At 37.6% G+C, this 23,533-nt stretch overlaps 2 pseudogenes; one reads left to right on the top strand and one right to left on the bottom strand.

Annotated features, from left to right (window-relative positions):
* Positions 1 to 1,410: 1,410 nt before the first annotated feature.
* On the bottom strand, positions 1,411 to 21,955 carry LOC105032204 (sugar transport protein MST3-like; annotated as a pseudogene).
* LOC105032804 (sugar transport protein MST6-like) lies at positions 16,239 to 16,799 on the top strand (annotated as a pseudogene).
* Positions 21,956 to 23,533: the final 1,578 nt, after the last annotated feature.

Below are 23,533 nucleotides of genomic sequence, written 5' to 3' on the forward strand. Positions count from 1 at the left end.
CATATAATTATTGGCTCTAGTGTCATTTAGCTACGAGAAGAACCACCTGATAAGTTAAAATATCACTGTCAGGTCCTGCAATAGAAAAGAAAGAAAAAAGACCTGCAGCCTTTCTTCCTTTCTTATTTTGTCAGAGCCCATGAACTATAAAAAAGTAGAACATTGACAAAAAAATTTGAAGAGCTCTCCTCTCCCTCTGTGTAACCATTCTCATATTTTTCCCCACCACATGATCAAACACAGTGCCGTAACCATGCTATCTCACTCTATGTTGAACAACTCCTTGGACGCTCATGAACCTCCACCCCAACTACAATGTCTTTCATTACAATCCACCGGAAATGACGCAATGTTTGATTTTCAAAGGAGAACGCATCACACTCCAAATACGGGTAGACAGAGGAAGAAGTCAAAAGTGTAATACTATTCAGTCTCCTTAAATTTTACTTGCAAGCATTTTTTCTATTTATAGACATATTTTTCTCTAAATTAATGGAAAAGCAAATCAAGAATTTATTAGTCAAAATTATAATATTATTTGCCAAGTGTCTAGTTCGATTTTTCTAGTAAGCATTTGGTTGAATCCAAACAAAAGCAGAACAAAGATAAAGAAAGAGGTAAAAAGTATAATATTATTTTCAGTCTATTTAATTTTTAGTAATAAGTATTTTGCTCGACAACAACCCAAACGGTAACTTCACTTGCATTTACCCGGAGTTGAATGCGGGTCTGTTGCTCCGTAGTTTTTTTTTTTTAAATATACTAAAAAAAAGTAAAACACTTCTAGGGATAGTAAAATAGATCTGACCTGATGAGTATACATCCTATCCAAATTCGGTCAAACTCGAAAAATAAGATTTGATCGGATTTGGATTCAAATTTGGATAAAATCTGAAAACCATAGTACGGATATGGATATAGATAAGATATAGATAGTACTGTTTTTTATCCAAATTTAAATTCGAACCCGATCCGAATCTATGGATATAGGCAATACTCGAATCCATACTCGAATATATATATTTATAATTTTATTTTTATTGATAATATGCATTAAATTATTTTGATTGTTTATATATTCTATGTTAACTTGTAATTCTATTTCTATGTTAGATTTTTATAAATCTGAACTTATAAATTATGCTCTATGTTGAATTGGTAATTCTGTTTTGATTAATAATATGCATAAAATTATTTTGATTATTTATTTTTTTAGATATGAGATGGATATGAGACGGATATGAGTTGGATATGGAAAAATAGATTACTCGTGAGTATCTCCGAACCCATTGACTATGGAGATGGATATCTCTTTTCTTATCGGATCGGATATTAAGTAGAATTTGGATATAGGATATTAAGTTCGGATTTGGAGATAGATAGTATAATATCCGATCCAAACTCTATCCGTTGCCATCCCTAGGTACTTTCCCAAAATTAATCTAATGTAATGATTATATACAAGGAGAGATGTTGTATGATTGCGTTGGACTAATGTGCACCGAAACGTACCACCGGTGAGAGAGCTGTAAATCCTCCTATGACCATCGATCACCTTCTCATTAAAACGATTCTCCCAGTGATGAAAGGTTTGCTGACAATATTGTGGAGATGGAGCTATTTCTTCTTAAAAGGATTCTCGCATTCTATTCTTGCCAAATTTCCCAGCTTTATAGCAATCATTAGCTGGTGTCATGCTCTTCTTAAGGGTGGCTGGAAGTTTATCCTCTTCGTATGAAGGTTGGATAGCCCTGCTCTCGAGGTACGTGAAGGTTAGACCAAATGCTTCCTGCAAATGGGCATTTACTAAATAGATGGGCAATAGACTCCACTTTGGATCCATATAAGGAGCAATCAGAACTAACCATCCAACTTTCTCTAAGCCTCCCTTATGTACAATTTGTTCTCCAAGGCCAATCATAGGAGTAATTCAGCTTTCTCTAGCAACGTAACTTCCCATATATATAAATTTGTAGTGAGGACAAACGGGGCCACCATTATTGATAATCTGCAGTAGAAGTCAACCGAGAAGGTGTCATTCTAGATGAGCTTCCAAACTGAGACGTCAACCATCCTTGATGGCCTAAAAAATGAGAGAATTGCTTGATAGGCTTCCTAACCGATTGAATTGATCGTGAGTGGTCCATATAGTCAGACCTTCCACATCATATATATCTCCAACTTCATTGAGAGGCAACAAAAATAATGTCGACTCTCAACACAGATCCTCAAAAAGATAGAAGAGTGGTGCTGAGCTGATCCAAGAGTTCTAAAATCTGATATTAGAACCATTCCCCATAATGAAGTACAGTTCCAAAAGGCGTCCAGTTCCTTGCTGACAGAGGAGAAAAATTGATAGGGCAGTGCTTCCTCTCAATCCAAATTTTCTTTCAGAACATTAAGTCCTTCTGATCTATTTTTGTCCACGGGGCATCAGGTCTTTTGATCAATTCCCAATCCCATTTACGAAGGACAGCCCGATTCATGCTGTTAATATAATTTAGGCCCACTTCTCTCCTTCCTTTTGCCGGCAAACACCATCCCAAGGAAATCTACAGATAGAGCCCTTCCAATTCCAAAAATGCTAATCTCATTTGATTAATTCTGTTGGCTATCCATCTTGATACTGTTAGGACTGCATTTGGTCTAACTGGAATGAAACAAAAAAAAAAAAAAAAAAATTAAAAAAAAAAAAATGAAAGAGTGAAAAGATAGAGGAAAGTAAAACGAGACAACACCAGCCCAAACCGAAGCTTCATTTGCATTTGCCAAGAGTTGAACCGGGTCTGTTGCTTGAAGGCAATTGTCCCAACTACATAACTGTAAAAGATAAAATAAAAGGAGAGAGCACTAACCACAATAGAAACTTCATTTGTGTTATCGTAACCGTTGGACTACAAAGCATTTGGTCCATCCTGGATTGGGAAAATAAATAAATAAATAAAAAAAGAACACCAACCAAACTGGAACTTCATTTGCACTTGCTGGGAGTGGAGCACGGGTTTATTGCTTGGAAGGTAATTATCAACGAACTATAGGTGAAAACATATTAAAGAAGATTATACACATACAAATGTATATATACATATCATATATATCAATTTTACTTATACATCTTTAAGTTAAAAAAAATAAAAAAATAATGGCATTTTAGAACTTATTTTCATATTTATACTTGATTTTAACTAAATTATATTTTTCTTAAATCTTTAATATATAATTATCATCTATAATCATCAAAGTACCTGTTGTTCATAATTCTAACTTGTGTAATATTTATTGGATGTTTTATTGACAACTTTTTCAAACCATGGATTATTTATTTAGCTTCAATAACCCTCCGATATGTAACATATGATATCAATCAGGTACCTGGATCTGATCTCATCCTTCAATGGATTGTGGAACAAAAGTTATATTCGAAACTTAAAAGGGTGCGGATATGGGTTTGGCAAAACCCGGGCCCTACCTGACCTGATGGCACCTCTAATAGCAGAACGACGGCGTTCTGTGCTGCAGGTCTTTTGGGCGACCCATCTGGTGACCACCTTTGTATAACAACTACTGTGATTAAGGTGAAATGAACGGAGGAACTTTAATAATGCAAAATGAATCTTGCATAAACACTTTCAATATGGTCATTTGCATCCAAACTTGGCATAATACAGTATCAATGTCTAAGTATATGCTGCTTGAAAGTGAATGTCTTCATGCTGACATGGCCGCTTGTAAAGAGTGCTTTCCAAAATTTTGACAGTACTTTTTTATCTAAATATTTCACTAAATCTTAAGATGATTTATTTTCTTGCTGGTTGCTAAGATATTTTAGTTTTCTATGACAGATTTTAATTTTAAAACAAACAGATGCACCAAATAACTCTTTATACCATATGTAAAACCAAAGGGTGGAGTGCAAATGACATGCTCTGCTTTGTTAATAGGGATGGATGCCCAAATATCATATGTATTTCATTCTGACTGCAAGTTGCATCCATAAAAATTGAAGAATCTGTTGGATGGTGAGCTCAGTTTTTCTAGATGCATGTGTAGGATGCGCATTCTATATATATGAAATTCTGTCACTATTGCTGATAAAAGTTATCCACATGATTATATAGGAGTCATGTATTTTCTGTTTTGCTTATTAATCTTCAACAATAACAATAATTTTATATATAGTGATTATAGTTATTATTTTTAGTTTATATCAAATAGAAATAGATGCATGTGGGTCCTTTATGTTCACAGTCATCCTGCTATGGATTCTTACCTTGCAGAATACCTATGTAAAGCTTGGATGTACACAAGGATGGTTTTGTGCCTCTCAGATCTCTACCTGCGAGGAGTATTTTGTGAGTGTTATGTTAGTGCTATCTTCTCAAAGCAAATAATTAAGGACAAGGATTAGCTGCCTAAGCTAATTAAACAAACGTAACATTTGGATCTCACATTATATGGAACTAAATATTGGAAAGCAACTTTAAAAAGGCTAACCCACTTAATGTAAAATGACACAAGCACAATCATGGCTTGAAAAATTATTAAATATTTTGCATCTGTTAGCAGTTAATCAGAAATGAAACACCGCTGGAGGTAATTAGTAGTTTCGGTCTTTCAGAGTTTCCTCGACCCATTTGAATGAATGATTGTTGTTTCTGCTGAAGCATTCTTCTAAAGCACAAATTGGATGTTACTCTTTCAATACAATCATGTGGAAGCTGGCTTCTGCCGAATGTCATGCATGTCAGACTAAGGTTACTTTCATCACCAATCTCATGTGCAAAAATAAGTACTCTCATTCCCATGGTGGAAGTAGAGACTTAGTTGGAGGGAACTCTAGATAAAGCTCAACGGCATGCCCACCAGATGTATAGCAGCATATCAAACTAAACATTACCATATCCATCAAGCCTTGTGCCAATTACTTGGGATCTGCGCTATAGATCCTGATTTGCCACATATCCTATTTAGGATACCTATGATATTATTTTAAAATCTCCCAAATCCTTGTCAATCAACTCATGTTATTTTAGGTATTCCCCTTATCTCCCTAGATCCTTCAACAAAGATTGAAGGGCCTCATCCTAGTGGAGCCACTTCACGTTTTCGTTTTCATCATACATGCCCGTACAATCTAGCTCAGAATTCTCTTACTTTGTCCTTGATTGATGCAATTCCTGCAACTCCTCTAATACACTTCTTCCTTGCTATGTCCTTCCTAGTTTTACTGCAAATTCATCATGACATTCTCATTTCTGCTGTGATGAATTTATATTCTTAGATCCTCAATAATGCCCAAGTCATGCAGCAGAAGAAATTGGTGCATCAGAGAAGAATTTGTCTATAAGCATCTTTTGTCAATCAGGCACTCATCTATTTGCCCTGCTGTCACGCCCCGAACCCAACACCCAGGTCGGATACGTGATGGCCGCACACTCCTTAGAGCAAACCCTAAAGAATATGCAAGGCCAAATTAAATCCTTACAATCTTATCAACCATAACAATTAATTTCAATAATGATTCATAAAACTTGCATAATTACAATTAACATTCCTTCAATCCTCTGATCAGGTATCAACGGTACTCTATCTATGCATCCGCTCACTCACAAATTCATACCATAGCCAACCATGGACATCTTGTAACTCTGAGAAGAAAAAGAAAATGAAGGGGTGTGAGCTTTACAGCCCAGTAAGAATTTCCATATCACACCAATATAATAATATAATCTGAAAATAATGATAGGCAATATCACATAAAAGTCGATGTTCACTGTCCAGAATACTGCAAACATTTATAGATTATCTGTTTTATCAAAAGAGATGTATCATCATATGTTAAATAAGTGAAACAATTTTATTCAACGATTGTTTCATGTCTTATCTTTCCATTTTCTTCTATTATCACATCATCTTTAATCCTTTCTTTTTGGTTTTAGCTTAAGCTTTGGCTTTGGCTTTGGCTTTGGACTACCAGGATCATGCGACGATCTTTTATTCGGATCGATTTCTGTGATCTTCCTCGGATCGAAATATTCATGATCTTTCTCGGATCAAAGTGGCCATGATCTTTCTCGGATCAAATCATTCATGATCTTTCTCGGATCAGATTCTTCATGATCTTTCTCGGATCATATTCTTCCACACATAAGCCTGTGGGGGCTGTCCTAGGCATAAGCTCCTGGCAAGCTATTCCACATGACAAGGTCAGTCCAAACCATATTTTTCTTTCTCTTTATATTTTCATGAAACTATAATATTTGACTTCATTAATCAATTCAAATTTTGCAGTGTAATATTTCATACCCATATAATCATACCATCAATCGCTGATACATATGTATTGATATAACATACTCATGCTCAAAATCACATAAATAAATAACAGTGTCTCAGATATAACAAATTCATCGATCTCAAATCCAACGATGCAAAACCAACGATGCAAGACCAACAGTAAAATAGCACATATATAATAGTGATCATGTACAGAGATTCTTACCTTTACCGGTGACTGATCCAAGCACAGAAATCAATGTTCTTCTTTGATTTATAAATTTCTCTAATAAGATATTCCACTCGATATCTTATGCAGATAATCGTATCTCTTCATGACCCTGATCAAATATAAAAATCATATATAGAGAAAATTACCGATAATTGATCCTAATACACAAATCGAGGATCTCTCTTAGGATTAATCAAAATTAGGATTTATCTAATTATCTAGATCCTCCACTGATCCATAAGACTTTTAGAAAGAGAAAATCCATGAAGAGAGAGAAAATTCTAGAGAGAGAAAGTAGAGAGAGAAAGTGGAGAGAGAATCTTCGTATTCTTTCGATGAGGCAATCATGATCGAGATCATCAAAGGTCCTACCAGGGTGACTCAATATGAATCAAGTGTTACAAATTTCGAATAGGATCGGACTGAGATCAGATCTACCGCACGAATTTCGGAGCAATCTCAAATCATCTTATTTTCATCTTCAAGTTTATTCTAGGGTTCATGATAAAATCAGAGAGGAAGAAAAGATCCTAGAGAGACAAAATCCGTAAAGAGAGAGAAAAGTCTAGAGAGAGAAAATATAGAGAGAGAAGATAGAGAGAGGAGAGAGAAAAAAAAGAGAGAAAAAGGAGAGAGAAAGGAGAGAGAGAAAAATTCTCTCCTTCTTCTTCTTTTTATTTTATTTTATTTTATTTTTTATTTTTATTTTTCTCTTTTTCTTTTCTTTTCTTTTTCTTTTTCCTTTTTCTTTTTCCTTTTTCTTTTCTTTTTCTTTTCTTCTTCTTCTTCCTTTCTTCTTTTCTTCCCGCGGGTTCCGTTGGGCCAAAACAGGGGAGGAAATAGAGGGTGGCTCGGGCTCCGACGACTTGACCGGAGATCCGGCAACGACGGCCGACAACCGAGAGCAAGGAATCGCCGGCGGCAAGACTTGACCGGCGGGAGAGGAGGTTTCTAAAAAAAAAACAGGGGACCGCCCCTTTTTTTCTTGAATTTCTTCGGTCATTGGCCGATCATCGGCGGCCATGACCTTCGAAAAACATAGGCAGAGAAGTGGGGGTCCAAACCTAGAGGTGCGGCACCATGGATAGCGGCGCTGGTGGCTGAAAAAGGGAGGGAAGAGTCCGGCCGAAACAGAGCAAAAACAGGGGTCATCTTATTCATGGATTTTCCGGCGATCCTGACGGCCGGCGAGGGTGCACGAAGCCGTGGAAAAGAGAGGAAGGGGAAGACGGGTTTACTTCCGACTCCGGTGAGGTCTCCGGCGAGTATTTGAGATGAACACGATGAGGACATCCACGGCTTCAACGAAAAAATTTGAGAAAAATAAAAGAAAAATCCGGTGCTCGTCGTGACCAACCTTAGAGGGAAGGAGAGGGGATTTTATAGGGTGTAGGGGAGGTCGAATCCGCCTCGGATTCAACCTCTCTACCGGTGATTTGGGTGGAAGAAGACTCCCAGCGGGAATCTTCTTCATTCTTTTTTTTTTTTTTTGTTTGGGTTTTGGGCTTGATTCTGGGCCGGGATGTTACACCTGCACACTTAGAGCAACATGACACAATTATTGCAAACTATCAATGTGTAAAACATAATGCAGAAATACCAAATATGCATAGATCGTCATGTATAAACAACAAATCTAATGAATAGTGCTGTCTCTAACACCGATGCTCAAATTTAATTTGGAATACATGTGAAGTCCAAAATCAAAATTGCAACTCATTAAATAAATAATAGTCTATTAATGGGAAGAAGGATCACAAGAAGGGTAATGTAGCAGGACCCATATGACTAGAACAAGAGGTGGAGCAATTATAATGATGAGTCCAACATGGTGAGCCAACATTTGGAATAAGCACATCACACGAATGCACCAACCTGGTTGAGAAGGTGATAACAAGGTGCTGAGGTGAATTGGGGTTTATCCTAATGGTTGTACGTCTTTGCTTAGAAACCAAGGTTCCATGGGCGCCAACTTGTGCAATTAGTAAGTTATTGGGCTATGGTACCCAATGACCTGGATTTGAATGACAACACCCGGGTGTCCGTGTGGGGGAAACCCCTTCCTCCCCTTTTCTCCTGACTCCTCAAAAAAAAAAAAAAAAAAAAAAGAAGAAGAGAGAGAGAGAGGGAGAGAGAAGAAGAAGAAGAAGAAGAAGAAAAAAGGTTCTAGGATTTGAGTCTTGGGTGGTGCATCTCTAAGAATTTGGGCATCAATAATTATTATGCAAGTGGGCGTCCCTCCATTTATCTCAAAAAAGACTAAGGTGCTGCGGCAAATTCAGTCTAAGATGGCACCAAAGAAAGATGCATGAGACAAGAAAATGACCATGGTTGCAACATCATGATAATGGCCAAGTGGCGAAATGTTATTAAGTTAACATTATAGAAAGCAAAATCCAACCACGGTAATAGCCTCAAGCTATGGTGTCAATGTTTGGAGATCACTGAAGGACAACATTGATAACAAAGAATCACAACTGATATTTGTTACATAAAATAGTAACAGGATGAGTTTACCATGTAAAGTAGATTTGAAGCTTAGTGGAATGCTCCAGTGCTTCTCCACTTAACATTCTCCTGTGTTACCCCTATAAATTATCCTTAGTAGTGTACTTTAACCGGTAGCTCTTTATTTCAACAAATAGGAAGGATGAAGCAGAGAAATAATATTTACTTGAACAATCAATAGGCTCCAACAAGTAGGTTGCATTAATACCACTTTATACTTAGGTTAAAGCTCAAATAATCCTTTTCAAAATGTAAATGAAGTCAAAACCCAAATTTGGTCTCAGTTTTGATTTCCATGGAGTTTTGATTTCAGTGATTGCAGAAGTTTCACTCTAGGTTTTGGAGTTTCAGTTGAAAAAAAAAATTCAAAAGAAGAAAAACTAAAAGAAAATGGAGAAAAGTTATGACATGATAATTTGAAGTATTTTGCATTATACAGGATCTTTATTTTTTGCAGTTTCAACAATTATAGGCTGAAGTTGACATTGCATTCAAGAGATATTCATCAAGTATACTGACACATACATAAAAACACATCAAGCACAATGACATCATACATACATACATTGGTACACACGTACATACATATGTACGTACATACATTACATACTTACATACATACTTACCTACATGCATTCAGCCACTTAGCCTCAGTCTGTGTTGAAAGTAAGCTATCATATCTGCAGAACTCCATATTACTGGCCTCCCTTAGTGAAATTGGATATTACTATTAAGTTGTTTCTTCCTCAGCCAAATCTCGGCTCCTTCCTTATCGTGGCACTGTAAGTTTCAGAGTTCCAATTTTCATGATGTTAGAAGTTTCACTCGAAGTTTTGAAGTTTCAGTAAACAGAACAAGAAAAAAAAAATCAAAAAGCAAAAAATAGAAGAAAAATAGAAGACAGCATGAAAGGTTATCATATAATATTTAAAAGTCTTCTGTGTTGTATAGGCTCCTTAATTTTGTAGTTTCAACAAATCTAGGCTAAAGTTGATATTCCATACAAGAGAATTTCATCAAAGTCTAAGGCCTCAGTTGGCAAAACTGGATACTAATTTATTTCATCCTAAGCAAAATATCGGCTCCTTTCCTATCATATCACCCACTTCAAACAATCTATAGCCTTCAGAACTTGGTAAATATTAAACCAAGCTTGCGTTATAAAGCTTTTAATCTCTACCATATGGTCTAACTCAATCATTTATCTGGGCCTCCTCAGACTCACTCTACCTTCCAACCATAAAACTGAATGAGCCAAAAATGAAAGTAACGCATAGTACAATTCATTATATTTAGCAGATATGAAGCTTTTTAGTGCCTAGTACATTAAAACTTTTATTCATTTTTTTATTAGCACCAACAAATATGTTGAATTTAAGCATTTATTTTTCACATATTTGAGGTTAAGAGACTATTTAATCAAATGCATGCAGCTATGAATCTTACATTTATTTTATATATAAAAATATTATTTTTGTGAAAAGTATTGTATTAGTTGCTTATGGTAATCTTTGTATAGTAAAGGCGTTGTCCCATAAAGGGTTATAATTATTGCATATCCCCTCTTTCTAACTCAGGGAAAAGGAAAGAAAACACATTAATTATATAGCCTATGCACTTAAACAAATGAGGTGATGGCTACAATATGACATCAAACTGTAAAATAGAGCTTTAAAATAGCATCTATAGATTATAATTTCCACTGCAATTGACTGAAACCAATGAAATTTGTCCAAATCGGTCAGTTCTGATACTAAAACAGACCAAAATATTGAAACAAACCGAAAACCTGAAACTGGAGGTCAACAATTTCGTCTAGGCCAAAACTGATAAGTTTACATTTTAGCCAAAATGGATTGGTTCTGGCTGAAACTTAAAAACTCGATAAATGAAACATTAGAATGTTGCAAATAATACTCTCTTCGATTTTCTACCTCTGAATCTAGATCTTCTAAATCCTAGTTCTATAAATCATATGACTAAAATCCTTCTCACTTCCCCATATGCTACTCACTCATTTCCCTAAATTACAAATTTTTACCTTCCCTGCTTGATTTTAAACAAAAAAAATATCATGCACGCATAAGAAAAACAAAAAACCTATGTGCTTTCATGTACAAATCCTTGGCTGAAGACTCGTCACTATGGTTGCATGATGCTGGAATTGAGCAATTATGGTTACAGCATCTTAAGTGATATTCACAACATTAATAAATGCCCCCAAATGCCAAAGTGCTTCAACTCAAATAACAATTGTTTGATTGCAGGTTGGTTGGCAGTTGAGCTTACTCTTGAAGCTAAGTTACATATGAGTTTGAGCTTTCAAAAAGCAATAGCTGAAATCACCACCTGCAAGTAACTGAGCTTACATGTCGTATAATTACTTTCAATCAAAAGAGCATAAAGTAAATCTAAAATTTCTGGAAAAATAGGTACATAAACAACAGTTCTAAAGCCTAAAAAATATGTTATAGTCTATTGGAGCACCAATATTAATATGAAATAATATGGATGAATAGGAGACTATCTTACCATATTGAGCCTGTATCTGAAACACGATGAAACACATGCAGTGAATATGACAACTCCAGATGAGCAATTGGATCACAAGAACTCTGCTACGAAGCTCACTTTCACATGATGATATCATCCAGCTGAGGTACGAAATCGTTATCAATTAAAGAATTTTTCGCCTCTAAAATTAAAATGTCATAAAAGAGTGCACGCTTACTCTTGCCTTACTTATCCTTTACCAGATTCTGCAAATTCAAACCAATGAAAATGAAAAAAAAAAAAAAGAGCTTCTATGAAAACAAAGAAAATGAGATAACATATCTAACGAACATTTATAGTTCTCATCCTAAAAAGCAGGTCTCACAAGGTGCTCTACCTATCAATTTTCATTTCTCTTTCTTTCATCATTTCCTCTCGAAAAGATTTCACAGACTGGCCATCGGTGCCAGGATTCTTCTTACCCTGCGATGTAGAAGAGTGCATTTTATGAATGAAAAATAACACAAAATTCAAGAATGAGTGCCCTAATATGAATTGAACTCTTTCCTAGTCTGACAAGAATTAAGCAGTATATCTTGTTATAAGTTTGGATAGCAAACTCCAAAAATCCTCATTATTCTGGTCCAAAGTGTTCATATGGAAAGAACCTTATTTTCATATAATTGCACAAAAACACAAAAATATTTAAAGATGAATGTGTGTGTGTGTGCAGGCAAGAATCTGGATGTGTAGTGCATATGCATGTGGTCTGTCAATGACCTTGCAAACATCCATAATAGCATTCTGCACGCACTCTGCCCATGTTTCTAATTACAAAACGGATGCTTGAGGAGAAGCTGCAAGAGTAACAGAACGGGGAAAGGCATGGTTATTGTGGGACAACTCACAATGATGTGGGCCTACAAGTTCCCCCTTCTCCCACAATTATTATCTAGATTCTAGAGGCTACATTCTTGGAGTTTCAGCTTCACATGGTCAGTTCCAAGAGTTGCCATCATAAATAGTAGATTCCTGGATCATCATGAGCCTTGGTCTGAAAATAGCCCTAAATGAAAATGGAAGGTTGTTTCCAGTTCCTAAAAGCACAACCAGTTTGAGATCGCAAACTACTCCAAGAGACCAGCTTGTTGTACCATCACTACATGCAACCTAATGAAATACCTGTATGTCAAATATTAAACTAGCAGGACTGGAAATTTCAGATATATTACCAGTACATAAAGGATCAAGGAGGGATGTTTTCTTAATTTTATTTTGAACCCTTTTACTCACTATCAGTTTCAATGTCCTCTCAATTTCAGCAGCAAGACTCTCTCCCTCAGGCTTGAGTTTTTGCAAATTGCAATAAAGCTTGTGCAGCACCTTATCTGATGCTTCCTCTCTCAAATCCAAAACCTGAAAATTATACAATTTAAATAGAACCCACGCATTCTGAATGCATTTTCTTAGTCTACATTAGACACAAATTAGTTTTAAGTTTAAAATATGATCATATGAGAAAATATTTGAAGTAACAATCTTCTGTATATGAATGGTACCCATACTCTGTTGAGAAGTGCATGATATGTTGCAATCAAATCACCTGCAATTTGACCACTGCTTTTGGTGTTGATAAAAACTATCACAGGATAACTGGGAAAGATGCCCTACTCATAACTCTGGTAGCAGTATATATTTGGGGACATAAAACTCCTTCAGCAGCTGATCAGTCCCAGAACTGCAATTACAAATTCTGGTAACCACCTCCTACATTTGCATTATATCATATTTGAGGTGAATAAGATCAAAAGCTGCAAAAAAGCTGTTATTTGCACCATTGATTATGAAATGCATTGAAAGTAACAGATGTATCCAAGCTAATTTGCCAATATATAATGCAGCTAGTGCAGGATTAATCTATCTATAAAAATGGGTGAGGAAAGAAATGTAAAGGAAGTTTGAGGATGGCAACTTCTTATATGTTCCTCAGCCTGCACCCAAACACAAACTTTAGCAATAAGATGCCATTTATGCATACAGGCTTAGCCCAATGCCCTATCTGGGGCCACATTCATGTTGTTTTAGACAAAGACATGGTTTGACCCAACAGAAAATTTTGAATATGTCCAAGACTATCCTGTTCACATCCTACTTGTTTGTAAGCAGGGCCATACACCAATAATCATGGTGGTCCACAACCACCTTCAAACATATACGAGCATGCACACATGCATGTACATGCACAGAAAAAGGAAAAAGAAAAAGATAAAACCATCAAATGAAGCCCTCCCTCTAAACAAATACATGACCATATAGGATTCTCTTGTTTCTGCTGTATCAAAATTCTATATATACCAGAGAAAAGGAAGAGAAGTGATCCTCAAACCCACCTTCAACTGACCCTGTAGCATGCCAAAAGAAAACATATTCAAAATCTAAATACTTGGAATTCAAGGATTACTTATGAAAGAAATGATCAGCAGATTCCACCACATGCTTATACAGAATGTATCACTTTAACAGCTTAATGACATGGTTACTAAGAAAATCGAAGGCTAACAACAGTACATGCTCAAGATCATTTCATTAAGATGAAGGACTCAGTCTAAAGAAGTGCAAACAATTTACAATTTATGGAAAGAAACACAAAATCTTCTTGAGAGAAAATAATAAGCAAAACAAGAAATATCACAGGGCAGGATTTCAAGTCTGTTTGTAGCCCATAGTGAAAAATCTGGAATATGTTCGGTATCATCAAATACACAGATATTTCAAGTCTGTTTTTATTTGAGCATTATGTTCTAACATAGTCAATTCTATAAGTTCTAATATATCTCAGAAATTGTGGGGGAAATATTCTTTCTTATCGGTCTGCCTTATAAAAGACATAAATAGGATTAAGGTCTTAGAGTGAGGGAGATGGGGTTTAACCTATAAAGGACCTTCCAGCAATGGGAACCCAATCTCTGTGATAGAAGATCCCTTAAAGGAAGTTCCATGTGATAATAACAAATTGATTGGTTGGTTAGGGAGCACATGTGATTTATCTGGTATATGAGCCTTACACTCCAGCCCATCCCTATAGTGATTAGTGTTCCTACGTAGTAGTTAGAAAAAGTTTATTTTTGAATAAGATCTAATAGATATTCCTCGAGATATGACACTACACACATCCCTAGAGGGGCTCACCTATATGAGAGTATTCGTATTTGGCTGCGGTTAGGGATGTAGGCAATCTCTAGAAACTCTTATAAAATAATCAAGATACCTGCACACAGCCATTAATGTTCAAACCGTGACAAGAGCTTCTATGTTGTGTGTATAATACTAGAAATCTGATTTAAAAAAATGTAGTTCAAGATGTGATTCACTCCGTACCCTTCAGATTGATATTATTAATACTAAGTGAAATTAAGTCATGAAAGATACTTTACCTATTGCACAGTATATATACTTGATAGAAAATTATTTTTTAAGTTTTAAATTATTTTAAAAATTTTAAATTTTGAGGAGGATTGTTGGTGTTTTGAAGGAAATTGAAAACTCAAAATTTTCTCTAACCAATTCCAACCAAACCTTTACGATGTTTAGTCCCATATTTTATTTTTCCTTTATTTATTTTTCTTTTAATGATTATTACCATTTTTTTTATTTAATTCAGGATAAATACCGTATGATTAATGTTTTGTCCGTTGGACCAATTAATGCTTTTATACCCCTTAAAACCATGTTTAATGTGTGATTTAATGTTGCATAGAAGCCCAAAGGCCCCAAATGGCTAATCCATGGGCCTATAAATTGGGCTCATGATAGAGGGGTTGAGTGTGTAAGAAAATACTCTCTTTTCTAATCTAAGATATTTCTCTCTTCTAAGCCTTCTTCCAATCTTTTTTTAAAATATTTCTGTGATATTTCATCTACTGGGTTCAAGCTTTTGTCCTCCTTTCTACAGTCGTGCCTGCAGAAAAGGTATCCGATTGTATCTTGGGATGGATTTCTCCAGTATAATCATGCAGGAGGGTCAGAAATCACCTTAAGACAGTCCATTGCATGCCTCTGATCTGTAAATTTTTAAGTTTAGTTTAATATCAATTTTTCAATAGTATTTGATTGTTAGTTCATTTGGATCGTACTCTGCTCTCATGGGAAACGGATTTTATCATGGATCCCCAACAGATGTTTGGCAGGAAGTAGTCCATGTTCGGCGGCGGGATCACCTTCTTGGTCGGTGCCGCCGTCAATGGCTTCTCCAGGAACGTCCTCATGCTCATCCTAAGCTGCATCCTCCTCGATGTCAGCTTCACCAATCAGGTATTATTTGAGGAAAAAAAATTAGTAAATAACACAGAAGCAGAAGTACTTCTTTGAATCTCGTATTTTACTAGTGCTTCTATTTTTCATGTAATGATTTCTTCATGGAGAAAACAAACCAAAACTCCCAAAAGTAATCACACTGCAAAAAAATGTGATATGTTGTCTCCCCATTTTCGCTACATAGGGGGCACCGACAGGGCAACTCCAGCCCCTTCTTGATTAGGTTAGCGGATGTTAATATTCTGTCAAAGTAACACCACATAGAGATGTTGGAAGCATTGTACCAGAAAAAGCAATTGAGAAAAATTGTAACATAATTTCTTTGATGTGTCTTTTCACGAATGAAGTAACTAGATTGTCTAGTTCTTAATTATTTTGATGGCGATTACAGTCCACTCCGGTGTATCTCTCGGAGATGGCCCCGACTCACCTGCGAGGCATGCTAAACATTGGCTTCCAATTAATGATCACCATCGGCATCTTCACCACCAATGTCATAAACTATGAAACAGCCAAGAGGGCGGATGGGGCTGGTGTGTAAGCCTTGCGCTTGCCATTGTCCCTGCTGGCATCATCACTCTTGGCTCTCTATTCCTCTCCGACACCCCCAACTCCCTCATCAAGCATGGCCATAATGATGAGGCCAGGAATGTGCTCCATTGCATTAGTGGAGTTGATGAAATCCTTGAGTATAATGATCTTGTTGTTGCCAACGATGAGTCAAAGCAACCCTAGAGAAACATTATTCAGAGGAAGTACTGTGCTCAACTCACTATGGCCGTCCTCATTCCCTCCTTCAAGCAGCTTACGGGCATTAATGTCTTTATGTTCTACGCTCCTATACTCTTCAAGAACATTAGATTTGTAGGCAAGGCATCACTTAGGTCATCTGTTATCACAGCCAGTTAATATGTTTGCTACCTTAGTCTCCATATTTACTGTCGACAAGCTTGGCCGACAGAAGCTTTTCCTATAGCAAAGATCTCATATGCTTGTTTACCAGGTATATCAACTCTCCATTCCTAAAACCTAGTGATGGATTGCTTAAAAGTTTGTCGGCAATCGTTTATTAAGGTTGCTGCATCATGAGAAACATCCATTATCATAATTCAAAGAGTAGCCTTACTTTTAGGGTTAGATTTTCTGAGAAGGCGATAATTTTTCTATTGTCCTTTTCATCTCATCAGTTCTGAACTATTGTTTTTCACAAATTCTCTATAAAGATGGCTACCATGATCTTCAAAGCTTAATTCCAATCCTTGTTTTGCTATCTAGGTTATGTATAAACTATTTCGTGAGAAACCATAAGTCATCATCAAGCCCATCTTATTTGCACTAACCCATATCATCTACTGTTGATGCAAATGCTAAGGCATCCTTGTTTTCTTTTGTGCAGATCATCGTAGGGACACGGATTGCAATCAAATTTGCGACTAATGAAGCAGAAAAGCATATTAATAGAGACAGTAATATTTTGCCCAACTGACCGGATCTTCAGTGAGAATGTCTCACTGGACACCAACCACCCCAACAGGCCCCATACCATGCAAAACCAGTAATGTAGATGCAGTTACATTGCTGGTTTCACATGGTCTTGGGGTCAATTGGGGTGGCTAATACCAAGCAAGATATTCCCACTAGAGATCCAGTTAGCTGGACAAAGTATTACCATCTCCATTAATATATTTTTTTGCTTCATTATTGGCCAGGTTTTCTAATTATGCTATGCGACATAAAATTTGGCTTATTCTATTTTCTTGCGGCATGAGTGTTGGTAATGACAATTTTTATTGCCCTCTTTTTGAAGACTGTGTCAATTGAAGAGATGGTTCTAGTCCAGAAGACTCACTAGTTCTGAGGCAAGTTCATCACTAATGAAGATGCATATACTAGCAACATTGAGATGCATAGTGGCATGCCAATGGGTAGGTTCGTATGATGCTTCTGAAATCAGTTAGATCCACTGATAAGTGATCATGGGTCCTGAGAAGATCCTAATTAAAAGTCGGGGTTTATATGTAGGTTAGATGGTATTTAATCATCTGGTTCTAACAAAATATACCCTGTATGGATTCTTACATTGAGTTTGTACTCAGAGTCCTATAGAGATATGGACATAAAAGGCATTAATTTGATTTAGTATGATATCCCTTACTGTAACTAATTTGACATGAAGCTATTTGACTCATTTATAAGAATGTACTAAAACCTCAACTATGGATTCCTCAAACCTTCGCCTCATCGGTTGAATCATTGTAGGAAAAAATTTGCAATCATTGTAGGAGAAGATTTGTATTGCTGTCGAATGATTTAATCGATGAGGTGAAGGTTTGAGGAATCCATAGTTGAGGGTTTAGTACATTCTTATAAATAAGTCAAATAGCTAAATGTCGAATTAATTATAGTAAAGGATATCATATTAAATCAAATTAATGCCTTTATGTCTATATCTCTACAAGACTCTGGGTGCAAACTCAATGTAAGGATTCATGCAAGGTATATTTTGTTAGAACCAAATGATTGAATATAATCTAACCTACATATGAATCCCGACTTTTAATTAGGATCTCTTCAGGACCCATGATCACTTGTTAATGGATCTGACTGATTTTAGAAGCATCATATGAACCTATCAATTGGCATGCCACTACACATCTCAATGTTGCCAGCATATGCGTCTTTATCAGCGATGAACTTGCCTCAGAACCAGCGAGTCTTTCAGACTAGAACCATCTATTCAATTGGCACATTCTTCAGAAAGAGGGCAATAAAAATTATCATTATCAGCACTCATGCCGCAAGAAAATAGAATAAGCCAAATTTCATGTCGCACAGCATAATTAGAAAAACCTGACCAATAATGAAGCAAAAAAACATATTAATGGAGATGATAATACTTTGCCTAGCTGACCGAATCTCTAGTGAGAATATCTGGCTGGACACCAGCCACCCTAATGGACCCCAAGACCATGTGAAACCAGCAATGTGACTGCATCTACATTACTGGTTTTGCATGGTATTGGAGCCCGTTGGGGTGGTTGGTGTCTAGTAAGACATTCTTACTGAAGATCCGATCAGTTGGGCAAAATATTACCGTCCCCATTAATATGCTTTTCTACTTCATTAGTCGCAAATTTGATTGCAACCCGTGTCCCTACGATGATCTGCACAAAAAAAAACAAGGATGCCTTAGCATTTGCATCAACAACAGATGATATGGGTTAGTGCAAATAAGATGGACTTGATGATGACTAACTTATGGTTTCTCACAAAATATTTATACATAAACTAGATCGCAAAACAAGGATTAGAATTAAGCTTTGAAAATCATGATAGCCATCTTTATAAAGAATTTATGAAAAACAACAGTTCAAAACTGATGAGATGAAAAGGACAATAGAAAAATTATTGTCTTTCCAGAAAATCTAATCCTAAAAGTAAGGCTACTCTTTGAATTATGATAATGGTCGTTCCTAATGGTGCAACAACTTTAATAAAAGATTGCCGACAAACTTTTAAGCAATCTGTCATTAGGTTTCAGGAATAGAGAGTTGATATACTTGGCAAACAAGCATTTGGGATCCACGCTGTAGGAAAAGCTTCCACCGACTAAGCTCGCCGACAGTAAAGATGGAGATTAAGGTAGCAAACATATTAACTAGCCATGATAATAGATGACCTAAGTGATGCCTCACCTACAAATCCAATGTTCTTGAAGAGTATGGGAGCGTAGAACATAAAGATGTTAATGCCAGTAAGCTGCTTGAAGAAGAAAATGAGGATGGCCATGGTGAGTTGAGCACGGTACTTCTTCTGAATAATGTTTCTCTAGGGTTGCATTGACTCCTCACGGGCAACAATAAGATTATTATACTCAAGGATTTCATCAACTCCATGGATGCGACGTAGCATGTTTTGGGCCTCGTCATTATGGCCACTCTCGACAAGGGAGTTGGGGGTGTTGGGGAGAATTAGAGAGCCAAGAGTAATGATGGACAGCGACAAGCACAAGACTTATGCACCAACCTATCTGCCCTTGATCTTGGCTGTTTCATAGTTTATGACATTGGTGGTGAAGATGCCGATGGTGGTCATTAGTTGGAAGCCAATGTTCAGCATGCCTCACCAGTGGGTAGAGGCCATCTTCGAGAGGTACACCGGAGCAAATTGTAATCATCATCAAAATAATTAAGAAGACAATCTAGTTACTTCATTCGTGTGAAGATACATCAAAGAAATTAAGTTATAATTTTTCTCAGTTGCTTTTCTGGTACAATGTTTCCGACATCCATATTGTCTGTCTTCTTTTGCATTTTGTTGAACTTTATTCCTTCTCATATATTATTTCAAGAAGGGTGGCTGTTGTTTGGACTGTTTTATTTGTTTGTTTGTTTGCTTGCTTTTTGTAGAAGTAGGTGGAACTTTACTCATAAATCAAATGTGATGGACACAGTTTACAACTAAAGGAGCTTGCGCTATAAAGACAGAAGTAGTGCCAACACTCCATGCGAAAGGAAATATAAGATAGACATGGAATACAGCAACAGTATGGTAGAATATAAGAAGAGTACATATGAATCTTAAGACGTGAGACAGGTAATGGGAAGAAGTAACAACCCTATACCATAAGACAAAGTTCCAAACGGCAAGAGAACAGAATAAGAAGCTAAAGTACGAATGATAAAGTAGATATGGTGGAAAATATAAAACAACAAGAAATCCAGTGGCAGTCTCCTTAAATCCCACAATATACAGCTTATGGGTGATAAAGCCAAATCAAGAACCAATGAATCTTGTGACAGTCTGCTGTTGTGACTTATTGAAACAAAGCCCTGCTGAGATGACCGAAGACAAGTATGGATTGAAACATGCTGGAAAGCCTTATTGTTGTGACTGTTTTGTTTGGTTTTTAGTGTGGTAGGATTGAAGTGCGTTTGTTATGATATTGCTGGACACAGTTATCATTATTCCTTCTCTTATTATGCTTTGTGGGGCATCTTGTTTATATTTGTGTATTGAGCTACCGTATGTTTGTTTGGGTAGCAAGATAGTTTTCTCGTTTTGTAACGATGGGCTAACTGATGCTACGCTATCAATGTTAGAATGCGTTATATATAGGGGAAAAAAAAAAGTACAGAGTACCAACAGGAAGAGACCAAACCAGCTCTACTTGGAAAGCAAAAATGCAGCCACCTAACGGGGACCTGTGATACATTACTACAACATGAGGAGGATAAAATAAGAAAAACAGGTAGGAGGTGTTTAGTTTACGATCGGAATCGAAATCGGAATGGATTGAAATCAAAATCAGAATAGTCTAATCCCGTGAAGCATTTGGTTTGTGTCCGAAATCGGAATGGATGATTCCTATTATTGCTGTTTGATTCATTTAAAGGAATCGAATTCAAAAATATTATTTTTTAAAAAATAATATTTTATTTATTATTATTTTATTTTATTTTATTTTATTTTTATAAGATAAAGAGGTGAAGGGGGATTTATTTATTTTTCTCCTTTCATCTTCCTCTCTCTTCCTATGGCATCACCGCACCCAACCCCCCCAACCTCCGTCAGCGCGAACCGCGTCTCCTCTGCACTGCCCCCCGCACCTTCCGCCCGACCCCCCACGTCTCCTTCGCACCACATCCCGATCCCCCTCGCACCTCCTCCACTTCTTTGTGCGCCCCCCCAACCCCCACCCGCAGCCCACAGCTCCTCCAAGCCACCACCACCAGCCCCCCCTGACCCCCCGCGCCACCCCCTCCCCCACCCCCGCGGGACCAGCACCTTCTCCGAACCAGCCCCCCAAACCCTTGGTGGTCTGCAGCTCTCCCACGCCGTACCCTCCCTGATGGCCCGCACCTCCTTCGAGCCACCACCACCCCTCCAAACCCCCTGATGGTCCGCGGCTCCTCCATCCTCTTCCCTCGCATCCGACGCTGGCGCCTCCTCTCTGCTCTCGGTCCCATCTCCCCACTCACCTCTCCGACGAAGCCCGATGCCGTTCTCGACTTCCTCCGCCGTCACGCCGGCCTCTCCATCCCTTAACTCCGCCGCTTCGTCTGCTGCCGCCCCTCCATTGTCACTGCCGACGTCCCCTCCAACCTCCTTCCCAAGCTCTCCCTCTTCCATTCCCTCCCCTGGCCACGGCGCATGCACCCCACATCTCACGCCTAATGAGTTTTTTTTTTTAATCTCATTTCAGTGGAATGAGATTTTGACTCCCTTGAGGTCAGACTAGATTGGGCTACAGAAAGGAATAGATTATTCTCATTCCTCTCTAGAATAGGAATCGGAATAAGATTCCCCCCAATCAAACACTTGGAATAGGAGTCATCCATTCAGATTCTCATTCCAGACCTTAATTATCCCAACCAAATACCCCCATAATGTGCAATCAAAATATAATATAAGAAAGCTATGAGAGGTAGTAGAGCAACCACAGAAGAAGATGGAAGGAAGAAGATGGAAGGTGTAAACAATTTGGGCTCACAAAATATGCTGAATATCTATGAAAGCTGTAGAGCCCGGTGTTACTTCGACAGAAAATTAACATCAAGGGGCTGGAGTTGCCTGTCGATGCCCCTATGTAGTGAAAATGGAGAGACAACCGATCACATTTTTTTTGCAGTGTGATTACTCCAGGGAGTTTTGATTTGTTTTCTCCATGAAGAAATGATGAACAATAGTTGCACTAGTAAAATACAGAATTCAAAGAAGTATTTTTGTTTTCCGTGTTATTTACTAATTTTTCTATTCTCAAATAATACCTGACTGACGAAACCGACGCTGACGCCGAGGAAGATGTGGCTGAGGATGAGTATGAGGACGTTTGAAGCCGTTAAGGGCGGCGTTGACCAAGCCGTGAACAACTGCAGCACCTCGCTGGCGAACTTGCAGTACGGATCCTGGTCAGCTCCTCCTCTTTTCGATACACCGACGGAGAGTCCATCGAAGTCAGCCATCCATCAAAGAAAATAAAACGCTCAAATATTGTCAGATGCAGCAACACAAACCCCAAAATATCCCCAAAAGATCTAGAGAGAAAATGGAGAGCGGAAAACAAGCAGAGGCGAGGCATGGGAATTTATAGGCGAAAGGGGACGGGCTGGTGGATGTATCCTGTCGCCTACGGATCGCGATTTGGAAGATTTACAGGCGAACGAGAACGAGCTCGCGGATTTATCCTCTCGCCTACGGATCGCCATTTGAATGCATGAAAATCGCGTTTAGGTTCCCTCCCTACACCTGTCTTCTTGAGAGTGGGTAGAAGAAGTAAAGAGGGGATAGAAACATGCGAGCAACAAATGTACCGTAGACAAGAGTGGTGGGCCATGAGAAATTTCCAGACTTTGGAAATGTGAGCATTTAAGAGGGGTGGAAAGCGGAAGTGGACCCCGGAGGAGAAATTGTTGCATGCACCAGATCGGTTGATGTCAACCAGGACAAATATAGGAGCATGTGAACTGTGGATAGCGCGCAATCGAAAATTGCTGAAAATACAAGGGATCACGTGGAGTGTTATCAACCGTGGGATTTGGCACAATTAATTGGACCAAGTACTACTTAGACGGGCTATGTGATCTTACTGTCCACCAACTTATAAAGTGAATATGATCGTAGAGATGGTAAGACCGATTCGATCTGATAGATATACATCCTATTCAAATCGGATCAAATTCAAAAAATAAAATTTGATTGGGTTTAAAT

The sequence above is a fragment of the Elaeis guineensis genome, chromosome 2 (assembly GCF_000442705.2).
Source record: "Elaeis guineensis isolate ETL-2024a chromosome 2, EG11, whole genome shotgun sequence".
NCBI classification, from domain to species: domain Eukaryota; kingdom Viridiplantae; phylum Streptophyta; class Magnoliopsida; order Arecales; family Arecaceae; genus Elaeis; species Elaeis guineensis.